The following is an 18,185-nucleotide window of genomic DNA, read 5'->3' as shown; positions in this document are numbered from 1 at the left end:
TTAGTCCATGCCTGTCCTTTGATTTCATTGTCTGAATTTATGCAGAAAATAAAATGTATTTTCTTCAGATAGCTGCTTACTGAAACATAAGAAAAGATGGACTGTAAGTCAGCCCAGCAAGTATATTATGACAGGATTTTTGGCCAGTCTATATGCAAGTAGTATAGGTCACTGCTTCTGTGATGTAATTGCACCCTGCTGTTTGGCATTATGTTTGTGCATAGCATCCCCCTTTTATTAGAAGAATAAGTCCATTCCCTTTAAAATACCTCCCCTCACTGTTCACTGATTCCTGAAAGAATTCTGCAATTAGAGATAAGTTGGTTTTAAGAGGATTTGTCTCTTGTTCAAAAATAAACAAAATACCTCTCTTCTACATGTGACTATAAAACTCTTACCTGCTATTTTCATGTTAAAACAAGTTAATCCCATCCTTTCAAGAAGGCAAATTTCAAAATGTGGAAGATTGAGTCAGCATTAAAGCCTTGTTATTAAAAGAAGCCCCTGTAGCAAAAAGGTCACAGAAAGGAAAGTTGATGACCTGAAGGCAAACATAACCAACTTCATTTCTAAGAGCTACAGTGAAGAGAATATGAGTCTGTGTTTTATACCACACATGTGTTTGTCTTTTCTTTGGAAATAATTTATAACGTAACGAGGATAGAAGTTCTCTCTTGGCATCTCCTACCATGAAGATGTGTTTATTTTATAACATTTTGTAGAGTGGAAATTCATCACACAAATGTCAGAGTTTTAAGCGCTTAGACAGTCTAGGGTGTTTACAGTGTACATATATTTACTGTTTCCCATTGTTAAAGAGATATCCAAAGCATATTACCAAGAGCTATGTAATAAAATCACTTTTCAATATTCTATATAGCTTATAAAAGTAGTCCAAATATGAAGGTGAAATGGTAATAATGTCTACAGTTGCTTCAGTCATTTGAGACTTTGAATTAAGATACTATTTTTGCACCCAGATTAGAAAACTGAAAGTCAGATTAAATTATACATAACCTAAGTGCATTTGAAGTTTCATATTACTTTTTTCTTTCTTTAAGAAGGGTCTTTATAATAGATTATCTAAATACTATTATTCATTAACCATTTATGAAGTTATGTATTTTTAATAAATGTTTACAGTGTATTACTAAAGCCATTCTGTGTTGAAATTTTCATTGGTAAGAAATTCAAGGTCTTATAATTTTTACTCATTGAACAGAGTAATATAAAATGTTGAATGAATGGTATCTCACAGGAATGCATAGCTGTGGAGTAATGTCTTTACCAGTGTAATAGAAATACCAGATACATCTTTAAGTATGAGTGTATTTAAAGCTTGAAAATTTTTCTATGAATAGATATAAATATTATTTTTGAAGCCTTAAAAAAGTGAATGTTACATTTTTTGAGATAGTAAGCATATATAAAAATTTTTGTCAAATTTGCAAATGTGTTTATACATTTGCATATCTGGTAAGAATAAATTTGTGTAACTCTAGGAATGTAGTTTGCACTGATATTTTTAACTCTAAATGTTAAGGAGGTATTTTGAAAATTACAGTAGTCTCAGTTGTAATTCTAATAATGAAAGGGAGACTGGCTCATTCATTATTTTCAGGGGACAATTCAAGATGTTTTATAATGGTTTTCTTCTGAAAAGAATTTCAGGAAGTATGTTTTTAAATTCATAAACTGGACAACTGTTATTGCTTCATATAGAACTTACAGATTTTTCTAAACCACACAATTATCTTAGACAAAATCACTGAGAAAAATATTGCCTATTATGTTAACTTGAAATTATCTTTGAAAAATTGTATTTTATATTGTGCATATATTTTTCATTCACAAAAATTAGACCACAGATTAACCTCTAGTGTAAGCACATTGCGTATATTCGCATATAGAAATAAGTAAACTTTTTAACAGTAAAAAATCTGCCTGCAACATGGGAGAGCCAGGTTTGATCCCTGGGTCGGGAAAATCCCCTGAAGAATGGAATGACTACCCATTCCAGTATTCTTGGGGCTTCCGTTATGACTCAGATGGTAAAGAATCTGCCTACAATGCAGGAGACCCAAGTTTGATCCCTCGGTCAGGAAGATCCCCTGAAGAAGGGAATGGCAACCCAAGCCGGTATTCTTGCCTGGAGATTTCCATGGATAGAGGAGCCTGGCAGGCTACAGTCCATGGGGTTGCAAGAGTCAGATGCACTGCTGCTGCTGCTAAGTTGCTTCAGTCGTGTCCGACTCTGTGCGACCCTATGGACAGCAGCCCACCAGGCTCCTCTGTCCATGGGATTCTCCAGGCAAGAATACTGGAGTAGGTTGCCATTTCCTCCTCCCAGTCAGACATGACTGAGTGACACACCCATATAAAATAAAAGAAAAATAGATCATTAAAATGTCATTATTAAATTAAATAGTGCTTTTTAAATACACCATTTCACGATAGTGTTTTAAATTTTAAATATTAGAATTATTAAAAGTGAAAAACTTTTGAAATGTTAGATGTCAGGGATGTCTCACATTATCAAGTTGTCCAGACATCAGGCCGGCTGATAGGAAGGCCAGGGTAAGGTCTAAACAACTCGGTTTCTGATGGCCAAGGGGATTTTGGATGCTGAAAAGCAGGTATGAAACAGTTAAACTGCTACACCAGCTGAACCTTGTATCTGGAGAGCTGTGGCTATGCAGGACCATGCGGAATCAGCAGTGTGGCAGATCTGTGTCTTGTTTTCAGCCCATGAGCCAATGATGCAGAGGTTTTGGCCAACCGTTGGCCCGAAAGCCAGGATTTGTCCCACACTGCTAGCTCCGTCTAAGTCTTCAGGGGGCATTTAGTAGCTAAGCTTTGGCCACAAAAGTTAAGTTTAGTGATACAGAGCTAAGCAGACTAATGTACACAGTGAGAGGAGTTTCTCATTGTCATTTGGTTTAAGAAATGTTCTTACAATTTATATGCTGATATAAACCAGCTATTCACTTTCTTATTGTTTCTGACTATTTTTAAGAGTTAAAATGGACAAAATCGAATAAGGAGTAATGTGAGAGAAACCCTAGATAGACTATGTGAAACAAATTTCTGAGCACACTGGTCAAATGTCAAAGGGTCCTGATAGTTCAGAGTGCTATGATCAGTGTTTGAATTAAGTCCACGTCATTGGCTCCCCCAGGACTTAACACAATAGTTCTGCTGGGGCTCTCCAGTTGATCCCTTAGTTTCTATTTGTTACCTTGGTGTAATAAGATCTATAAATTTGCTTCCTACACCACTTAGTGTTTTAATTTTTCTGCGCTTCCTTTATTCAAATGCTACTGGTTCTCTTTATTCTAGAGTATGGTGAATAAGTGACTATCCATCTAAACTGTTCCTTAGCTTGATATGCACACTGTCCTGAATATTCTCCAGCTGTATTAATTTATTTTCCCACTGTGGAACCAGAATTGTACATTCCACATTTTTGTACTTTCTGTTCTCTTTTTAATGGTCTTCCTGATGGTTCATAGCAATTTGAGTAAACACGCCACAGAACTTAAAACCAATTCATTTTCCTGAGGGTGCTGTTTAGATCAGGTTATATATTTTTCAAATTGTAAATAGCATTAAAATTTTAAAGTCTCCAAACTGATTTTAATTTGATTATTCAAAAAATGCCAATGTTCTAATGACTTACTTCAAAAGATATGGCAATACAAAATGTGAGTTTGAACTGTGATCTAATTTAACTTCTTTCACCTTGAACATTCTATTGCTTTATTACTTACTTTCATTGTCCTATTTGTCAGAATTCAGTGTATATTTGAGTGTACACCATGTGCTAGACATTTACTTAGATATTGGAAATACTGTGGTAAGCAATTCACAGTTTCTTTTTTCAGCATCTTATAATATAGTTAGAGACAGGTTGGTAAAATAATTACAATGTAATGTCAGCACAGGTTGAAATGAAAGTAAGTAAGAGGATCATGTAATCCAAGTTGGGAGTAAGAGGTGCTGGAGTATCAAAGAAGGCAAATAAAAGAAAACAATGTCTAGCTGTAGAATGAGTTGAAGTTTGCCAACTGAAAAAAGTCAAGTGTGGAATTTTTTTAAAAATTTATTTAATTGGAGGCTAATTACTTTACATTATTGTATTGGTTTTGCCATACATTGACATGAATCTGCCCTGGGTGTGCATGTGTTCCCCATCTTGAACCCCCCTCCTACCTCCCTCCCCATCCCATCCCTCTGGTTCATACCAGTACATAAGGAAATATTATACGTGTAAGTGAAAAATTAGAAAATAGAGTGGCTAGTATATGAAATAAGCCGAGGATGGTAGGTGGTAATGAGATAGAAGGTAAAAGATAACACAGGGCAAGAGGAAGCAATTCCACGGAAAAGCATTGTGCTCCGAACTAAAGAACATGCCGCTGCTAAGTCACTTCAGTCGTGTCCGACTGTGTGTGACCCCGTAGACGGAAGCCCACCAGGAGTGGTTTGCCATTGATGGCATCTGCTATTACAAGAAGCGTTTCAGCAATCCCTAGCTGTGGCAATGGCAAGCCACTCCAGTACTCTTGCCTAGAAAATCCCGTGGATGGAGGAGCCTGGTAGGCTGCAGTCCGTCGGGTCGCTAAGGGTTGGACACGACTGAGCGACTTCACTTTCACTTTTCACTTTCACGCATTGGAGAGGGAAATGGCAACCCACTCCAGTGTTCTTGCCTGGAGAATCCCAGGGACGGGGGAGCCTGCTGGGCTGCCGTCTATGGGGCCACACAGAGTCGGACACGACTGAAGTGACTTAGCAGCAGCACACTCTAGTAAAGTAATACTGAAAATTCTCCAAGCCAGGCTTCAACAGTACCTGAACTGTGAATTTCCAGATGTTCCAGCTGGTTTTAGAAAAGGCAGAGGAACCAGAGATCAATATGCCAACATCCACTGGATCATGGAAAAAGCAAGAGAGTTCCAGTAAAACATCTATTTCTGCTTTATTGACTATGACAAAGTCTTTGACTGTGTGGATCACAATAAACTGTGGAACATTCTGAAAGAGATGGGAATACCAGACCACCTGACCTGCCTCTTAAGAAACCTGTATGCAGGTCAGGAAGCAACAGTTAGAACTGGATATGAAACAACAGACTGGTTCCGAATAGGAAAAGAAGTACGTCAAGGCTGTATATTGTCACCCTGCTTATTTAACTTATATGCAGAGTACATCATGAGGAATGCTGGGCTGGAAAAAGCACAAGCTGGAATCAAGATTGCTGGGAGAAATATCAATAACCTTAGATATACAGATGACATTACCCTTATAGCAGAGAGTGAAGAAGAACTAAAGAGCCTCTTGATGGAAGTGAAAGAGGAGAGTAAAAAAGTTGGCTTAAAGCTCAACATTCAGGAAATTAAGATCATGGCATCCGGTCCCATCACTTCATGGCAGATAAATGGGGAAACAGTGGACACAGTGGATGATTTTATTTTGGGTTCTCCAAAATCACTGCAGATGGCAATTGCAGCTACAAGATTAAAAAACGCTTACTCCTTGGGAATTAAGTTGTGACCAACCTAGCCAGAATATTTAAAAGCAGAGATATTACTTTGTCAACAAAGGTCCGCCTAGTCAAAGCTATGATTTTTCCAGTAGTCATGTATGGATGTGAGAGTTGGACTATAAAGAAAGCTGAGCACCGATGTATCGATGCTTTTGAACTGTGGTGTTGGTGAAGACTCTTGAGAGTCCCTTGGACTGCAAGGAGATCCAACCAGTCCATTCTAAAGAAGATCAGTCCTAGTTGTTTATTGGAAGGACTCATGTTGAAACTTAAACTCCAATACTTTGGCCTTCTGATGTGAAGAGCTGACTCATTTGAAAAGACCCTGTTGCTGGGAAATATTGAGGGCAGGAGGAGAAGGGGACGACAGAGGATGAGATGGTTGGGTGGCATCACTGACTCAATGGGCATGAGTTTGGGTGAACTCTGGGAGTTGCTGAGGGACAGGGAAGCCTGGCGTGCTGCTGTTCATGGCATTGCAAAGAGTTGGACACGACTGAGCGAGTGAACTGAAGTGAACCATAGGATGATAAGAATTGAATTCTACAGTTAAGGAAATAATTGGCAAAGAGTTTAATTATGGAGGAAGTGAAAAGAAATAATAGCCAACATTAGAGATGAGCTTGAGAAATTGTTTTAAGGAGAGAAAGTTTGAATGTGTTGAAATCTATGCAAAACTCATAGAGAGGGAAAAGAATTTACTGAGGCAAGAGTAGTTAATAGGTCACTGGATGAAGCAGAATAAGATGGACTCCAGGACATGTTATATAGAAAGAGCAATGTCAGTTCAAATGTGAAATAAGGGTAGAAAAAAATTATGGAAACTGATGCAAACATTTTTTGGGGGGCTCTTATAAAGCTGAGATGATTTCCATTGAATGACTTCTATTTTCCCCACAAAGTAAAAAAGAGCTAATTATTTGACAGTGGTGAGGAAATGATGAGTTAAGATAGTTCAAGGACATAGAGAAGATAAGATCGTGACATCGGGTCCCATCACTTCATGGGAAATAGATGGGGAAACAGTGGAAACAGTGTCAGACTTTATTTTTTTGGGCTCCAAAATCACTGCAGATGCTGATTGCAGCCATGAAATTAAAAGACGCTTACTCCTTGGAAGGAAAGTTATGACCAACCTTGATAATATATTAAAAAGCAGAGACATTACTTTGCCAACAAAGGTCCGTCTAGTCAAGACTATGGTTTTTCCCGTGGTCATGTATGGATGTGAAAGTTGGACTGTGAAGAAAGCTGATCACCGAAGAATTGATGCTTTTGAACTGTGGTGTTAGAGAAGACTCTTGAGAGTCCCTTGTACCGCAAGGAGATCCAACCAGTCCATTCTAAGGGAGATCAATCCTGGGTGTTCAATGGAAGGACTGATGCTAAAGCTGAAACTCCAATACTTTGGCCACCTCATGCAACGAGTTGACTCACTGGAAAAGACTCTGATGCTGGGAAAGGTTGGGGGAGGGAGGAGAAGGGGATGACCGAGAATGAGATGGCTGGATGGCATCACCGACTCTGTGGACATGAGTTTGAGTGAACTCCGGGAGTTGGTGATGGATAGGGAGGCCTGGCATGCTGTGATTTATGGGGTCGCGGAGAGTCAGACACGACTGAGCGACTGAACTGAACTGAACTGAACTGATGGATTGCAGAAGAACTATGCAAACCATAGATGGATTAGTGGAAAGTGTTAGGGTCTACTGGTTGTAGATAGTGAATTTTTACTGGTTATAAATATGTAAATAAAGCTGTTTTTGCTTTTGCTTCAACAGTGCTCTGTAGCTCAAGTATGGGACAGGGAAGTACCTGCAGTCATTTTGATTTCAGGTTGTTGTTCTGACAGGCAGTTACTGTGGAAGACCAATGAAGCAAGGTAATTGAAAACATTAGCAAGAATATCATAAAGTCTAAGCTGAGTAAGAATTGCAGCGAATATAGGAAAGGATCTCAATAAGTTGAAAAACTGGTACAGTGAGTGTAGGAAGAGATTACAAGAGAGTAGGATGCTTGATTTAAGCACTGTAACACCAAAACATTCCCAGGTGCTGGTAAGATCCAGGCCGTGGTTATGGAAACAGATGAAGTATAGAGGGCATGAAGTTCATTGGAGCTGATGACATCGAGGAAGTGAGAAGCCAGTTTGAGGGATTATTTATGTGGACCCTGTAATCTTTTTTATCCATATTTACTCCCTTGATAATCCTAACCTATTTTACAGCTTAACTGCCATCTAGACACTGATTTTGAGTAATTTACATCTCTAGACTGATCACTTCCCTGAACTTCAGACTTGTATAGTCCAACTAAATATTTGACATACCTACTTTTATATCTAATAGAAATTTAAAGCACAATGGATTAAAAACTGAGCTTCTGGTCTTCTCTGTCAGTTTCAACAAATCTGTATTTTACCCCTAAAAATTAAAGTCTATTTCATACCACTGTTTCCAGAAGTCAAAACCTTAGAATCATCCTGTAGGTTTTGTCTTCATAATTTATTCATAATTTAACCAGTTTTCACCACCCCTACAAAATTACTGCCCTGGTCTGAATCACCATACTTTCTCATATATCCTTTCTCAGTGAACCAGGCAGGATAAGTTTCTTAGAATATGTCAGCTCGTGTCACATCAGGGCTTACATCATTGTTGGCTTCCCATCGGAATAAAATTCCCAAAGCCCATGGTGTGGTTTCTAAGCCCCTTCATGACTTCTTTCCTTACAGTGACTCTAGAAACTCAAGTCATCGCTTCCTTTCCATAGTTCGTTCCACGTTGATGGCACTAATAATATTCTAGCCCTTTACAAGGGCATGCTGTTGCCATTATTCCTTCTGCTTACCATGATGTTTCCACAGATACCGCTAGGCTTACTCCCTCACTTTCTTTAGGTCTCTGTTCAAAAGCTACTTTATCAGAGAGATCATCTAATATTCTTTTCTCTGCTCCTATGTGCTAATTGTTTGTTTTCTTCTATTATAATAAAAACTCCATATAGTTAGAGACTGTCTCATTTGTTCACTATTATATTGCAAAGATCTGGAATAATACCGGTCACATGAGTCCCTCAATGTATATTTGCTGAATGAATAAGAACAAAACTCAAACACATGATATATATGATCATATTTGTGTGGTTGATGTATTAACTCTAGCAAAATACTGCATGGTGAAAGGGATTGAGCCTCTTATAATAATTCTGGAGTGAGATTACATGAGTGTACTTCACAATATGTTAGTGATAGCAGGAACTAAATTAGAGAATAAAAACCTTATAAAGGCAGTATTAGTAGAATCTTCCAGTGGGAAAAGAACTAGGACTCAAGGGTAACTTCAAATATTGACCATTGGGAAACATAATGGTAATGCCAAAGCATAAGGATACATTTGGATACTGAATATCTTATTTGTCTCATTTAATATCACTAAGTATAATCCCTTTGAAAGCAGAAATTTCTGTCTGGTTTATAAATATACACTCCAATGAACAAATTAATGAAGAAGAATCTAGTAGGTCTTCAGACAGAATTAATGTGAACCAGGTATTGAAATTTTTCAATAAATAAGAGAGTAAAAGAAAAGAAATGGAACTTTCATTGTTGGTTTAAAGTTATACTTAGGGCCTCAAGGCATAGTATTATTGGTGGTAAGTATCTCCACACTGCATGGAGAAGTGCTAGACACACTCACCACGCGTGCGTGCTCAGTCAGTAAGTCATGTCCTACTCTTTGTGACCCCATAGACTGTAGCCCACCAGGCTCCTCTGTCCATAGATTTCCCAGGCAAGAATGCTAGAGTAGGTCGCCATTTCTTTCTCCAGATCTTCCTGACCCAAGGATGTAACCCGGGCCTCCTGCTCTGTAGGCAGTTTCTGAGCCACCAGGGAAGACCATACTCACCATAGACTTGTTAATTAATAATTATAGTAATGACAGTACTGCCACTGTGATTCACTACCTTTAGCCTCTCTAAGTGGTGACCAGACAGGACTTATTAGCAGAATTTCAGCTGGTAAGAATTGGGGCAGAGTTTTAACTCTCATGATAAAGAGAAGGCTGTGTTTCTCCTAAGCCAAATGAGAATGGACCCAGAGCAATGACTAGTGGAAGAAATCAGTGCTATCTCTGTTTGGATATTTATTCAGCAGCTACATCAGCAGGCAATTCCATGGGATATAAGGCAAGGGGGAAAAAAATAGTGTATCCCTTAGAGTTTGGAGATACACATAACCACTGAATCAGATGTGTGCTTCCTCTATGCAAATATGGAAAGGGATAGGAAAAAAAGGAGTCATAACTTCATTTTAATTATTTAATTTATTAATGTTTTAGCTAGTCAGAATAGGTGCTTAAATTATTACTGTCATAAATATGTGGCGGCAATAATGAAAGCTCATATGCTAGGATTTTATCACGAGAGAAATGTAATCCTTAGTGTAAATGATACCAGAAGATTCACATGTTAGAGACTTTCCTGTTCATTAATGCTCTATTGATTAGACCAATGTAAATATATGTATTTCAACACTAATTAATCAGAGGGCACCTCTGAACATGGTTTCCTGTATTCAAAAATTTGAATCATCTTAAATATGAAAAGGAGCAAAAAAGATATGAATTATAGACTAACATCCAAAGATTGCATTAGAATAACACTGCATATAGAGGCATTTTTTTTGAGATCTCTCAGAATATTGCTCCACTGGTGTTTTCATAGGATAAGAGACATTTTAGAAATGGCTTTTCTATTATAGGCAAAGTTATGTGAGAAGCTGAGAGTAATAAAACAACTTAATATAAATAAAGGTCATGTTCAGTCAGTTCAGTTCAGTTCAGTCGCTCAGTTGTGTCCGACTCTTTGTGACCCCAAGAATCATAGCACGCCAGGCCTCCCTGTACATCCAACTCCCAGAGTTCACTCAAACTCATGTCCACCGAGTCGGTGATGCCATCCAGCCATCTCATTCTCTGTCATCCCCTTCTCCTTCTGCCCCCAGTCCTCGCAGCATCAGAGTCTTTTCCAATGAGTCAACTCGTTGCATGAGGTGGCCAAAGTATTGGAGTTTCAGCTTTAGCATCAGTCCTTCCAATGAATACCCAGGACTGATCTCCTTTAGAATGGACTGGTTGGATCTCCTTGCAGTCCAAGGGACTCTCAAGAGTTTTCTCCAGCACCACAGTTCAAAAGCATCAATTCTTCGGCGATCAGCTTTCTTCACAGTCCAACTCTCACATCCATATATGACCACTGAAAAAACCATAGCCTTGACTAGACAGACCTTGGTTGCCAAAGTAATGTCTCTGCTTTTTAATATACTATCTAGGTTGGTCATAACTTTCCTTCCAAGGAGTAAGCGTCTTTTAATTCCAAGGCTGCGATCAGCATCTGCAGTGATTTTGGAGCCCAAAAAAATAAAGTCTGATACTGTTTCCAGTTTCTCCATCTATTTCCCATGAAGTGATGGGACCAGATGCCATGATCTTTGTTTTCTGAATGTTGAGCTTCAAGCCAACCTTTTCACTCTCCTATTTCACTTTCATCAAGAGGCTTTTGAGTTCCTCTTCACTTTCTGCCATAAGGGTGGTGTCATCTGCATATCTGAGGTTATTGATATTTCTCCCGGCAATCTTGATTCCAGCTTGTGCTTCTTCCAGCCCAGCGTTCCTCATGATGTACTCTGCATATAAGTTAAATAAGCAGGGTGACAATATACAACCTTGACGTACTCCTTTTCCACTTACTATTAATTTCTAATCTATAAAAATATAGTACTTGAAATTTTTGAGGCAAAAGCAATATGTTAATGAAAAAGAACATAGTAAAATAGGAACTTGCATTATTGCAAAGATATATTATTTTTGTTACTAAAACATTGAACTATATATTAATATATACTCAGTTTTCTGATCATATAAAGCTTAATATGAATCATTTTCATTTATTTGTTCATTAAAATATATATAATAATTCTGTCAAAAATAGTAATATAATTTCGATTATAGATATTGTACATGTATTTAGTCATGTCCGACTCTTTGCGACCCCATGGACTGTAGCCCACCAGGCTCCTCCATCCATGGGATTCTCCAGGCAAGAATACTGGAGTGGGTTGCCATTTCCTTCTCCAGGGGATCTTCCTGACCCAGGGATCAAACCCAGGTCTCCCACATTGCAGGCAGACGCTTTAACCTCTGAGCCACCATGTACTATTTTATTTTCCTAGTTGCTTTTCTTTTCTCTTTATTTTTATTATACATGAATTTATATATATATGTGTATATTTATATAAGCATATATACATACATTTATTTATATACATACATATACATATATATATATACATTTTAATATATATTTCACCCTACAAAAAATGGGATTTTTTTTAGTTTCTTGACTAAACAAGAGGCTGGTTTCTAATTAGACTGTTCTTATCCAACATAATAAACTGGAACTATTTTTATTCTTGATCAAAGATGCTTATAATTTAGGATGTTTATCTGAAAAGACAGATGGATGAATACAGCTTTATACATGTAACTGCTCATTAAAATGTGAAAAATATAAAGTAAAAATAAAGTTTTATTCAGGAAACATATTTGTAATGCCTATTATGTGTGCAATACTATTCTGGGCACTTGAGAAGAAATGAAAGATACCAATTAAGCTCTATAGATTTTTGTACTTTAACTGGTTAGCAGTTGTTTCTTTTTAAAACATGATTGATAAGTGTAAAAATGGTACATAGATAAATAATTGCTTTTCTTTTAAATGGGAAGAACCATGATAAGTGTGTTTGGGGGTATTTTATTTTTATTTTTTGTAAGACTTATTTTGAGAGGTGAATGTTGAACCAAATCTTGAAGATCTAATTTGCATTTAATTAAAACCTTTATTTTGGATGGAAGGAATTAAGGATCTGTCTTTCTCTTGTATCCAAAAATAGTTCAATTCTACAGACTTCAGCAACTCATAAAACTGACTACTGCAACTTATGTACAGTATATCAGTTTAAATGCAATTACTGAAGCTTAGAATAGATGACTTAAGGGGTCTGGAGTATTTTTTTAAGTATATATGGTTTTATTTTTTAGGAAATCCCAGACACCCTCCATGTGCCTGAGCAGCTTAATGGCTAAACACCTGTTCAGCCTCAACAAGATTAGGCTTCAGGCCAAGGGTTGTTTGGCTATTCCTTAATAGAAGAGTCATGACTGCAAACAGTGAAAGTCACTAGGTCATGTCTGAGTCTTTGCGACGCCATAGACTGTAGTCCATGGAATTCTCCAGGCCAGAATACTGGAGTGGGTAGCCTTTCCCTTCTCCAGGGGATCTTCCCAACCCAGAAATCAAATTGGGGTCTCCTGCATTACAGGTGGATTCTTTACCAACTGAGCTATCAGGGAAGCCCATGACTGCACACAGCTGGCTTTCTTAAAAGGAGGTCTGGTGTTTTTTTGGGCTCCAAAATCACTGCAGATGCTGATTGCAGCCATGAAATTAAAAGACGCTTGCTCCTTGGAAGGAAAGTTATGACCAACCTTGATAGTATATTAAAAAGCAGAGACATTACTTTGCCGACCAAGGTCCGTCTAGTCAAGGCAATGGTTTTTCCCGTGGTCATGTATGGATGTGAGAGTTGGACTGTGAAGAAAGCTGATCGCCGAAGAATCGATGTTTTTGAACTGTGGTGTTGGAGAAGACTCTTGAGAGTCCCTTATACTGCAAGGAGATCCAACCAGTCCATTCTAAAGGAGATCAATCCTGGATGTTCATTGGAGGGACTGATGCTAAAGCTGAAACTCCAATACTTTGGCCACCTCATGAGACGAGTTGACTCACTGGAAAAGACTCTGATGCTGGGAAAGGTTGGGGGCGGGAGGAGAAGGGGACGACGGAGAATGAGATGGCTGGATGGCATCACCGACTCTGTGGACATGAGTTTGAGTGTACTCCGGGAGTTTGTGATGGACAGGGAGGCCTGGCGTGCTGTGATTCATGGGGTCGCGGAGAGTCGGACACGACTGAGCGACTGAACTGAACTGAACTGAACTGAACTGGTGGGCCATTCTAGATAACCTGAGACAATAGGATTTGCACAGATTTAGGTCTGCTGCTGCTGCTTTCCCAGGGATCCCAATGAGGTGATACTCCACCTCCTCTGGCAAAATGAGAAATGAGCTCATTTTCTGAGGATTTGCCCTTTTCTGCCATTAGTATTCATCAAAACTTAGCGGAGTTAGAAACTGCAAACTCTGTGGCTCCCCTTTTTCCTCCTTGGTCTTCCAGAGGATGCAGCATAAGGCTTCCTTGTCCTCTGATCCTGTCTAGGAACTTGTGCCTCTATGTGAAAGAATACTCATCTGGAAGGAAAGCAACTTCAAAGTAAAGATTGTCTTTTTCAAATGAACACTCATATGCTTATTTTTCACTTAACATTACTAAATATAAAAAGAGAAACTTAAATATAAAAAAATGGTATACCAGGAAGATAGAAATTTTAAATGTTTATGTGCATGGTTAACAAACACTTAAAATATATAGAAAACAAAAGTTAGCAGAAATAAAAGCAGAATAAAAATGTCCTCTGTCGTGGTGGAACATTTCAATAATTCTTTCAATACCTGACTGAACAAGAAGATAAAAACTGTAAAGATAATGATAATTTGAGCAGTGGGATAAACTTTTCCTCAGTAAGGTATAAAGAATCTTGCATTTTATTTTCCCAAACTGAACAAATATGGGTCTTACAGAAAGACTCAAAAAATTTTGAAGACATGAAATCATACAAAGTGTGTTCTTTTACAATGTCAGAATTCAACTAGAAATTAATATAAAAATGAAATTAAAAGTGATAAATAGAAAGTATATACGTTTCTGGAAAGTATGCTGTATATTTCTGATTAACTCATGGTCAGAAAATTCAAAATAAAAATAATAAAAAAATGTTGAATTTAGTGATATTGGACTACTACATACTGAAAAATCTTAGGATGAAGTTAGTTCCACTTAGAGACATATTTATATCATTAATATAGATTAGAAAAGATGAAGGCCAAAAATCAATGATCCAAGCATTACCTCAAGAAACTAGAAATAAAACAACAAATAAAACCTAGGGTGTAGAGAAAGAAGTAAAAATGAAGCTAGCAACAAAAATTAATAAAGTAGAAATATTTAATATAGAGTATAAGCAAAGCAAAACTTTTTTTTTTTTAAGAATTAACTGATATTCCCTGGTGGGTTGGTAAAATTTAAAATAATGGAAGTTTGACCACAGTTGATGTGGGTGCATTTAAAACTGTAGATGAGAAAATTCCTAAGCAAGCACATCTTAACAATGTTAACCCAAGAAATAAAAAATACAAATACTTTGTATGAAAGTAATGGAATCTTCAATTTAAAAAAAAATCTCACAAAGAGAAATCCAGGACAAGATGGCTTCACCTGTGAATTCTGTAATCATTTAAGAAAGGAATTATACTATTAAAGTTCTAAGAGAATAAGCACTTCTCAAGTTGTTTTATGAGATATATCAATTTCCTATTGCTATGTAACGAATTTATACAATCTAATAGAATTAAAGGGACTTCCCTGGTGGCTCAGTGGTAAACAATCCACCTGGCGATGCAGGAGGTGTGGGTTTGATCGCTGTTGTCAGGAAGATCCCCTGGAGAAGAAATGGCAGCCCACTCCAGAGTTCTGGCCTGTAGAATTCTATGGACAGAGGAGCCTGGCAAGCTACAGCCCATGGGGCAGCAAAAGAGCTGGACACGACTTAGCAACTAAACACTCACAATAGGCTCAAAACAGCACTCATACTATCTCAGTTTGTGGATCAGGCATCTGAGAATAGCTTAGGTGACTCCTCTGTTGAGGGTTTTAACTGGTTGCAATCAAGTTGTGGGCTAGGTGATATTATTATATGGACATGCATGCGTATGTGCTTACACATAGATAGACATGTGTCTATATCCATATTTTATTTAATTAGAAGCAAATTGCAGACCCTGTAATGCTCAACAGTGGCCCCCATATTCATCCCTTTTGTCAACCCCCTGCAGTTGCTCAAAAAGAGGGTATTATGGAAAGAATGAACATGGAGGCCAGCTTTCGATCTGTCTGTGATATAAGGGCAAAAAAGCTTGAAGCAAAGCATGATATATTAACTTAAAATGTTGGCTAATTAAATGAAGCAGTGCATAAGGTATGACATCATGGTATATCAGGAAGACAGAAATGTTAAATATTTATGTACATAATATCAGACACACAAACACATGTTACTGAATGTCTTCTATTTATACATTGAGTTTATATATATATATATGTCCATATGTACGTATGTATTTTATATGCTACATTTAAGTAAAGTATTGAAATTATACATGTTTGGCTGGTGTTGTGAAGGAAACAGCAGAATGGAAGACGAGTCAAGGACGTTTTCTTTGAGGAAGTGACTTCAAAAAAGAAGAGCAGTTGATGAATATTTGGGCAGATGTAATAACCTGAGGAGTGTAGTGGGTTAAATAATGTCCCCTTCCAGTTCATGTTTACCCAACGTCTTGGAATGTGACCTTATTTGGAAGTATAGTCTTCATAGATATAGCTTAGAATTTTGAGATGAAAACATCCCGGATATAAAGTGGGCTCTGAATCCAGTCGTTAGTGTCCTTATGAGAAGAGGAGAGCACAAAGAAAGACACAAAGGAAAATGCCTTGTCAAAATGGAGACAGGATTTGGAATTAGGCACCTATAAATCAAAGACTGCTAAGGATTGCTAACAATCACCAGCAACTCAGAGAGAGTCATGGAATAGATTCTCCTTCAGAATTTCCAGGAAGAACCAAAGCTGCCCAATAATTTGATTTCAGCCTTCTGGCACCCAGAGCTATACATTTCCGTCATTTGAAGATACCAAGCTTTTGGTAATTTATTATAGCACCCTTGGGAAATTAAGACAGAGATTAAGAGTTACAAAAGCTTAGTTAGTTAACAACAAAGTACATTTGCTTGGAGTTATTGCATTTGATTGGAATAAGAGGCAATAGCCTGGTCACACTGGGTCTTACAGGAGTTTATTTCAAATGCTATAGGAAGTCGCTGTTGGTAAGTCACTTAGTCATATCCTACTCTTTGTGACCCAATGGACTGCAGCATGCCAGGCTTCCCTGTCCTTTATCTTCTCCTGGAGTTTGCCCAAACTCAGGTCCATTGAGTCATTGATGCCATTCAAGCATCTCATCCTCTGTCATCCCCTTCTCCTCTTACCTTCAGTCTTTCCCAGCATCAGGCTTCTTTTCCAATGAGTTAGCATTTCATATAGGGTGACCAAAGTATTGGAACTTCAGCTTCAGCATCAGCCCTTCCAATGAATATTCAGGACTGGTTTCCTTTAGGAATGACTGGTTTGATCACCTTGCAGCCCAATGGACTCTCAAGAGTCTTCCCCAACACCACAGTTTAAAAGCATCAGTTCTTCAGCACTCAGTCTTCTTTATGGTCCAACTCTCGGACAGAAAATTACATTAAAAAAAAAAAAACTTATGTGCTAAAATAATATGCTGGATGCTCTTAAAACCTGAGTAGAATATGAAAAGAATTAAAGCAAGAAGAAACTGGTAAGGGGATAGGATACCATGAAGTCCAGGTTAGAGATGGTGGGAGTTTGATGTAGAGTCATGGCAACAGAGAAGTAAAGCAGGCTGAGATATATTTTGAAGTTAGAACTGATGACTTACTGATGGATTGTAAGTACATGTTGGGTAAAAATTAAAAATGCCTTTACTCCTTGGAAGAAAAGTTATGACCAACCTAGAGAGCATATTAAAAAGCAGAGACATTACTTTGCCAACCAAGGTCTGCCTAGTCAAGGCTATGGTTTTTCCCGTGGTCATGTATGGATGTGAGAGTTGGACTGTGAAGAAAGCTGATCGCCTAAGAATTGATGCTTTTGAACTGTGGTGCTGGAGAAGACTCTTGAGAGTCCCTTGGACTGCAAGGAGATCCAACCAGTCCATCCTAAAGGAGATCAGTCCTGGGTGTTCATTGGAAGGACTGATGCTGAAGCTGAAACTGCAATACTTTGGCTACCTCATGCGACGAGTTGACTCACTGGAAAAGACTCTGATGCAGGGAGGGATTGGGGACAGGAGGAGAAGGGGACGACAGAGAGTGAGATGGCTGGATGGCATCAGCGACTGGATGGACGTGAGTTTGAGTGAACTCTGGGAGTTGGTGATGGACAGGGAGGCCTGGCGTGCTGTGATTCATGGGGGTCGCAAAGAGTCGGATACGACTGAGCTAATGGATACACTTTCATGAAATTTACCAAAACAGAGAACATGAGGGAGATAAATATTGGGGAAGAGTGAGAAAAAAAGGATTTTTTTTAGCTTGACATAGGTGAGGGTTTTTTGATATGGATTGCGATTTAAATTTTAGGGAATCCAGTATGTAAATAATATTGAAAGGCATATGAATAGCTAAGGTCATTTAGGGAGAAAGTGTAGAAATAGAGAAGTCCAAGCCAAAACTGAAGAAAATTAGAGGAAAATATGCAAATTTTTTGGTGTGTGTTAGTTGCTCAGTCTATCTTTGGGACCCGATAGACTGTAACCTGCCAGGCTC

General features: G+C 38.1%; 1 protein-coding gene across 6 annotated transcripts in view; it reads left to right on the top strand.

Moving 5' to 3' along the window:
* PPFIA2 (PPFI scaffold protein A2) overlaps positions 1–18,185 on the top strand; it is a 500,869-nt gene that overhangs the window by 93,412 nt on the left and 389,272 nt on the right. The gene's annotated exons all lie outside the window — the stretch shown is intronic.

This window comes from Moschus berezovskii, chromosome 6, assembly GCF_049115385.1.
Source record: "Moschus berezovskii isolate FMDL1 chromosome 6, NW_MosBer_1.0, whole genome shotgun sequence".
NCBI classification, from domain to species: Eukaryota; Metazoa; Chordata; class Mammalia; order Artiodactyla; family Moschidae; genus Moschus; species Moschus berezovskii.
Note: the sequence above shows the minus strand (reverse complement) of the source record. Positions and strands in the feature narration are given on the sequence as shown.